This window comes from Schistocerca serialis, chromosome 3, assembly GCF_023864345.2.
Source record: "Schistocerca serialis cubense isolate TAMUIC-IGC-003099 chromosome 3, iqSchSeri2.2, whole genome shotgun sequence".
Classification (NCBI taxonomy): Eukaryota; Metazoa; Arthropoda; class Insecta; order Orthoptera; family Acrididae; genus Schistocerca; species Schistocerca serialis.
The window spans coordinates 602,348,557-602,356,650 of record NC_064640.1 but is presented as its reverse complement, the minus strand read 5'-3'; the positions used below and the strand labels follow the sequence as shown (position 1 = coordinate 602,356,650).

Sequence of the window (8,094 nt, the reverse complement as noted above, 5' to 3'; positions counted from 1 at the left end):
CGGCAAAGCAAACGCAATGGAAATATCCCCTACACATTGTAGTTACAAATAGACCAGACCTTATCGACAATGTGAGTATAGAATGGGGATTAGCGATCATGATGTCTTTATAGCAACTATGATTAGAGAAGTTAACACATTAGTCAAGCAGGCTAGGAGAGTGTTTCTGCTACATAGAGCAGGTAAGCTGAAAAAAAAAGTCTTACTTAGACAGTGAAGTGGAATCACTTAGTACCAGTGAGATGGATGTAGAGGAATTATGGGCAATGTTTAAACTGAAACTTCCTGGCAGATTAAAACTGTGTGCCCGACCGAGACTCGAACTCGGGACCTTTGCCTTTCGCGGGCAATTGCTCTACCAACTGAGCTACCGAAGCACGACTCAGTATCTCGTCTCGTAGGAGACGAGATACTGGCAGAAGTAAAGCTGTGGGTACCGACCGTGAGTCGTCCTTCGGTAGCTCAAAAAACCACTGTGCCAACTTATAACTAAATCTGAGGGGGGTGCGATGGGGAGGTTCCCTTGTGAGAACTATGGATGAAGGGCAACAGGCAGATTCCATATTTCCAGATTTGCGGAAAGCATTTGAGAAGGTGCCCCATTGCAGGTTGTTAACGGAGGTACGAGCACATGGAATAAGTTCACAGATATGTGAGTGGCTCGAAGGCTTCTTAAATGGTACAACCCAGTATATTGTCCTCGACGGCCAGTGTTCATCAGAGACAAGGGTATCGTCAGGAGTGCCCTATTGAAGTGTGGTAGGACCGCTGTTGTTCTTTATACTGTATACATTAATGATTTGGCGGACAGGGTGGGCAGCAGTCTGCAGTTGTTTGCTGATGACACCGTGGAGTACAGTAAGGTGTCGAAGTTGAGTGACTGTAGGAAGATACAATACGACTTAGACAAAATTTCCAGTTGGTATGATGAAAGGCAGTTAGCTATAAATGTGGAAAAATGTAAGTTAATGCGGATGAGTAGGAAGAACAAACATATAATGTTCAGATAGAGTATTACTAGTATCCAGCTCGACAGTCAAGTCATTTAAATATCTGGGCGTAACATTGGAAAACGATATGAGGTGGAACGAGCATGTGAAAACTGTGGTAGCGATGGCTAATGGTCGACTTCGGTTTATTGGGAGAATTTTAGGAAAGAGTGGTTCATCTGTAAAGGAGACCGCATATAGGACGCTGTTGCGACCTATTCTTGAGTACTACTGGAGTGTTTGAGATCTGTACCAGGTTGGATTGAAGGAGGATATCGATACAATTCATAGGAGGGCTGCTAGATTCATTACCACTAGATTCAAATAAAACGTAAGTAGCAGAACAAAGCCAGCGCCACCCCCACTCCTTGTTGCCAAATTTATTCAAGATGGAGGATCCAAGATGGCTGCGATAGATATGGCAATGTCGCAATGACGTCATGGTGGGAAGCCAAATTTTGGCGGGAAAATAGCGAAATTGGGCTACCTTTATAACCTAACCCCTCGCTTCCATTAATTAATAAGGTAATTACTCACTCTGCTTATAACTATGTGATCGTCAGAATTCTTTCTTTTACTGTGCCAGCAGCCGTAAGCAATGTACGTAACTGCAACAACCACTGCCCCTCAAGTTACCTGGTCAGGTCAACAATGGCATCGGGAGCTACTGCCGCAGCCTGGCTGTTCCCATTGCCCTGACCTGATAACACCGCAACATTCTCCTCCTCCATCATCATCATCATTGTATAAGCCTTGGTGGAATCGACATACACAGACGGTACGTGCACCTTGTCACATACCGACTTGCCCCTCTCCAACACCATCATCAACGGGGTGAACTCAAAATAGTATTAATACTAATATAGAATATCCTGTGGCTAGTGGCAGTTCTCTCTCCCGTCCTTTTAGTGAAGGACATCAGGTCAGTGATACCATACCACAGTTAGAATACTCGGTGGTTGCAGACGCTTTTGAGGAGCGAATCTCGTTCACGAGGATCGAGAACCCAGCAGGAGGGTACCGCGACCCTGTTGGTTTACTAAGGGCGTGCTTTCCTGTCGTGGAAACGGAGCTCCTCAAGGTAGTTGATGATCCGCGGTATCCCGCCATTAAATGTAGTGCGGTGCTGAGTCTGGTGTTGAAGAGACAACTCTTCATTATCTTTGGGGAGGAGGGGGGGGATGGCGTGATAATGCGGACCACATCAGTCACCGAGTGGTTTCGTAAATCCACCTTGAGTGCGTTATTGGGCCGATTTTCTGAGATAGAAGTGAGAGGCTCAGCTAGAGCACTCAGCAGAATTCTACACTTGGGCATCCACACACAAGTCCATGATCCAGTAAATGGAGGGACAAGCTATATCAAGTTCCCTAAAGATATAGCTACAAGAGGGCATATTTTAATGTCAAGAATGGATATGATCATGCTTGTTTTGCCTGGTCAATCCTGGTTTGCCAAAGAAACTACAATTACAGAGATCATCCTGAACATCTGAGTACATACTATGTAGCTGATAATAATATTTGTGGGTGTTACAACTTTGTTAGTATAGAGTTCCCCATCAAGACCCAGGACATACCTAAATTTGAGGTGCAGAATACCGGTATATCGGTTCATGTTCATGGCCTGGAGAAGAAAAGCAAGTCAGATGAGCAAGACAAGCATATTGTTATTGGCCCCCTCCATTTCTCAAAATTTGAGGTGAGCGTGAGTTGCATGTAAACATAATGCTCTTCTCCCAAGGTGATAATTACCACCATGTTTGGATCAAAGACATGCCCCGGCTCCTTTCCATCCAGATGAACAAACAAACATAAGCAGCATATCTGCTTAAGGTGTCTGAATTACTTCTCCTCAGACAAGTTATTAGCGGCGCATCTAGTAGACATTTCGTACAAGGACCTAGTACGTGTTATTACGCCTACTGAGGAAATCAAATTCATAAGGTTCTAGAATGCTCACCACTAGGAGTGACGCCCATTTGTAGTGTACACCAACCCTGAATGCCTCCTCACTCCCGTGAACCTCCGTGAAGGTGACCCTACAGCCTCACACACCACCTTTACAGAAAAACATGTACCATATGCGGCAGTGAACCAAATTGTATCGTCCTATGATTACAGTCTTAACTGCTACAAATCTTATATTGGGGATAATCCTGCTGTTTGGCTGTTCACTAAGCTCGAAAAATTTTCGTGGGAGGTCAATAAGCTTTACAGCAACAACGCGCCTATGACAATATCGAAGGAGGATGAGGATTTGTATAATAACGCGGTTGACTGCCATATCTGTGGGCTGCCGTTAGACAGAAAAGCGGAAACTCCTTGTAGGGACCACTGTCATCTTACAGGGATGTTCCATGGTGCAGCTCACAATGCGTGTAATTTGGAGTACCAGCTACCAAGACACATACCCGTTTTCTTCCACAATGGGTATGACGCTCACTCTCTAGTTGAGCACTTGGCTGGTCAGTATCCTGCCTGAGAGCGTCGAGAAATACATTTCATTCTCCAAATGAATTACACTCTGCTTCCTTGATACACTATGTTTTATGCAGGCGCCACTCCAGAAACTCGTTGAAACTCTACCTCGGGGGAATATGCATATCACTCGAGCCGCATTTCCCAACGAGGAAAAGTTTCAATTTGTGACTAGGAAGGGAGTTTTCCCATATGAGTATGAGGATAGTATGGCGAAACTCAACGAAACCAGGCTACCCAACATAGCTGCAATCTCCAGCAACCTTACAGGCGATGCCATAACGGATGCAGAGTATGAACATGCCATGAATGTCTGGTGGGAATTCAATATTTCAACTTTAGGAGAGTAAGCACAGCTTTATATGGACACAGGCGTGCACTTGCTTGGGGATGTTTTCGAGAAATTCCGTAATCTATGCATGGCCACATATTTTCTGGGTCACCACACGGGATAGCCGCGCAGTCTAGGGTACCTTTCACGGCCCTCACTGCTCGCCCCCGTCGAAGGTTCAAGGCCTCCCTTGGACATGAGTGTGTGTGTTGTCCTTAGCGTAAGTTAGTTTAAGGTAGATTAAGTAGTGCATAAACTTAGGGACCGATGACCTTAGCAGTTTGGTCCCTTAAGACCTTACCACAAATTTCCAATTCTCTGGATCCTGCCTTTAATTACACGGCACTGGGTTGTCTTGGGACGCAATGCTCAATAAGACGAAGTGCAGCATTGACTTATTGATCGATGCTGACATGCTTCTTTTCTTTGAGTGAGGGATCTGTGGTGGACTTTTCCAATGTGTCCATAGGCATGCAAAGGCAAATAACCCATGGGTCGATGACAGGTTCAGCGCATCCCTTGATTGATACCTGGACATAAATAACTTATACGGGCGCGCCATACGCCAATCACTGGCGATTGGTGAGTTTCGATGGGTGTCTGAAGACGAAAGCAAGGGATTAGGTGGAAAAATCATGGAGGGTGTGGCACCTGAATCTGATGTAGGTTATGTGGTGGAGGCAGAACTCACATACCCTATTAGTTTGCATGATGCGCACGCCGATATGCCGCTGTGTCCACAGCAACTAGTTCCTCAAGGAGGCTCCACACCAAAACTGATGACAACCTTGGGGGATAAGTGAAGATACATTATTAATTATCATAATCTCCAGCAGTGTCTCAGTTTCGTTGTGGAGCTGGTTAGAATCACGCAGACTATCTCCTTCAAGCAGTCCCCCCTGGTTGAAGGAGTATATTGATTTGAATACCAGGCAAGGAGCTTCCATGATGTGTGACTTTGAGAAGGATTTTATAAATTAATGAATAATTCAATTTTCGGTAAAACAGTGGAGAATTTGAGGGAACGACATGAAAGTTTTATTAGAACCGAATGGGACGGGCACTATGGCGTAACAAAATGCACTGCCAGACCAAATTTTAAGAGGGTCACCATATTCAATAAGAACTTTGTTGCTGTGGAGATGGTGAAAACTGCAGCAGAGTTTACGAAACCTATTTATGTGAGGATGTGCATACTAGACCTGTCCAAACTCCACATGTATCGCTTTCATTATGAGTTTTGGAAAACTCATTTCGCAGATACTAAATTACAGATAGCTTCATCTATTGTGTGAAGAACTGTGATCCATATAAAGTAACTAGTAAGGAGGTTATGGGTCTTATGAAGGACGAAGTGACTGGATTGCTGATTGTGGAGTTTGTAGGTCTATGCCCAAAAATGTACGCATATCATACATTGGAAGGTGCCACCCAGCGGCAAGGGTGTGCGTCATATGGCATTGAGAGCCTTCTCTATCAAAGAATATTTGCAGTGCCTGTGCAGTGGTGCTCGCAGTGCTGCACCTCGGCCAATGCATATGGAATGGCGGACCAGTATTCGATCGAGAGGACAAGAGGTGTACACTGAGCTGCAGTCTAAAATCGGTGTGTCGCCTCATGGCGATAAAAGGGTCATTTGTGATGATGGGACTGAAACTATCCCATTCTCACACTACTCTCTTGTAGCAAGGAAAGGGGTGGGGGACTCTGATTGAGTGAGTGAGAGAGAGAATAAGAGAGAGAGAGAGAGAGAGAGAGAGAGAGAGAGAGGGAGAGGGAGAGAAAGAGTGTGTGTCTGCAGAGTAGCAGTGAGACCCCTTTGTCACAGTGTAAGTAATTTTGTGTGTGTGTGTGTGTGTGTGTGTGTGTGTGTGTGTGTGTGTGTGTGTGTGTGTGTGTCATGTAAATAGTTTTGTGTACTATGTACACTCGACAGCAAAAAAAGTGGATCACCCCTGAATTCCAACGTGTAGGCTGCACCTGAATGTATGCAACCAACATAGCATATCTGTGTTGCACATAGTCGCAACCCTCCACAGTACAGTCGTTGTAAGATACACAATGGGTACCGCTAGAGACTACTAGAGAACACCGGTCTTTATGATAGTCCGTCCAGATGTAAAGTAACACCATGATAGTACAGAAGAGATCAGACAGTCCTTAACGTTTGTAAACTAAACTTAATTACAATAAGTGACATTTCAAATGTTATGGGACAACTAGTTTTGTCACATAAATCGTTCAGTATTCCTTAGGCGCAATTAAATATTTGAGACAGTATATGGATTTATAAAGTTGTATGGCAATTGGAAACAAGTTCTTTGCTGTCTAAAAGGTTTACCCAACACATGCTGAACGTCGTTCAACGTTCAATGGGGAGTGGTTCCGCATCAACTTTATGTAATACTAAGCAGTTAAAAGAAAACGTGATTAACGGCGGCAACCACTCTACGGAAATCCCAACATTAACAGCGAATCACAAGTAATATCATTGTTCACATTAGTCACCAACAGTAACTTGTACACGAAGTTGTACTTTAAATGACATGACCAACGTCTTCGTTCTGGATCCGAATGCAAACCCAGAACGTAAAGCCATTGTTAACCAAGTAAAGCTTTGTGCATTATCGAGACTCGATCACTAGGCAGAAAGAGACGTCAAATATTGACGTTTGCACCAGTATCAGTTATCAATTCTCAACTTGAACGTAAATGACGATAATGTTTGTACGAATGCAGGAACCCTAACATGACAATTACCTTCTTGGTAATTAACCTCGAAAGACGTTGTATGGTGTTGGACTGTCAAGGAATAAAGGATGCACATGTTTAAAATTGAAATGCCATCATGTAATGCTGGGGACAAGAATGCGAACCCAGCACCTAAGCGGATTGTTGAATAAGTACGTAAAATCAGAATGTAGATATCACAGTTTGTCACCAGTAGTGGGGTTGGAACCTTAAATGACGACTGAAGTTGTATTGCCTGACTGGGATTCGAACCCGGCGCCTACCGTCGTCGTTGTCTAACCAGGAACAGACGAGAAATGTCCAATGTTGGTCCATCATCAGCAAGATGTGCACACGTTTAACTAGAAATAAAGTGACGAAAACGTCTATGCTGACTGTGAGTCGAACGCCGCACACATGGTTATGAAGACACGTTAATAAACAACTTCATATTCAGTAGTAGCTAGGAGTAGCATACTTAGTTGCAAATCTAAAGGCCTTACTCATCCCTAGTGACGTGTTGCTTAATATCTGCGATATCATGATGTTAATTTACAAGTGGATTGACTGCCGTAAAGAGCAATGTTCTCTAGTAGTCGTGTATCATTGAGATGTAAATGAAGTGCCTCAGCAGAAAGTAATTTCCGTCGTGCAGCACGTTTCAGAGACACTGAGTACATGTTATAAGTGCACAAAACGTGTATTATATACTAAGTATATACTATTATTTGGAGAAGCTACCGCCAAACCTGTTTACTGTTACATTCCGCTTAGTTGTCGTGGTTGAATACAGGTTTTCTTAAGGCTACATCTAATGCACAGCGCTTACAAGAAAGTATAGTTTCCTGCGTCACGCTATTGCTAGCTAGGTGAAATATTTTGTGGTAGCTATGTTTAAAATGAATGTATTTTTGAAAGTATTGTTCGTCAACTATTAGAATAAATCGTCAACTGTAGGTGTGCCTGCACATGTTATAGCATAATAGCTGTAGCTGCGTTGGTTTGTACTACAGACTTGGGTAAGTTAGGTGTAACTTTTGATCCTTCAAGGGGTGATCGTGGCCATGCGGCCCGGGTCTGTACTAGCCGCGGCTCACGAGCTACGGGCCAGCCAGGCTGAGCGAGCTGGCGGTGGCGTTGGTGGGCCAACAGTCCGGGACGAGCCAGCACGGCTGCGCCGCATGCCTCTGCCTCTGCCGCTCCGTTTGACGTAAATATGTTTACCTCCTCTCCTGGAATCAGTGTAAGAGCGGCAAGCAGAAATACACATCAGGCTGTCTGCCGTAATGGCTCACTGGGAGAGGTCTATTCGAGGTAGAGTCAAAAAGTGGTTCAAATGGCTCTGAGCACTATGGGACTTAACATCTGAGGTCATCAGTCCCCTAGAACTTAGAACTACTTAAACCTAACTAACCTAAGGACACTACACACATTCACGCCCGAGGCAGGATTCGAACCTGCGGTCTCGCGGTTCCAGACTGAAGCGCCTAGAACCGCTCGGCCACTCCGGCCGGCCGAGGTAGAGTCATCGCTCTCATTGAGGAAGGAGGATGTTCCATCAGAG

The 8,094-nt window shown here is 44.5% G+C and overlaps 1 non-coding gene across 1 annotated transcript; it reads right to left on the bottom strand.

Moving 5' to 3' along the window:
- Positions 1 to 303: 303 nt before the first annotated feature.
- Positions 304 to 378, bottom strand: Trnas-cga (transfer RNA serine (anticodon CGA)). Its single transcript has one exon. It is a non-coding gene; the product is annotated as a tRNA-Ser (tRNA).
- Between the last annotated feature and the right edge of the window lie 7,716 nt (positions 379 to 8,094).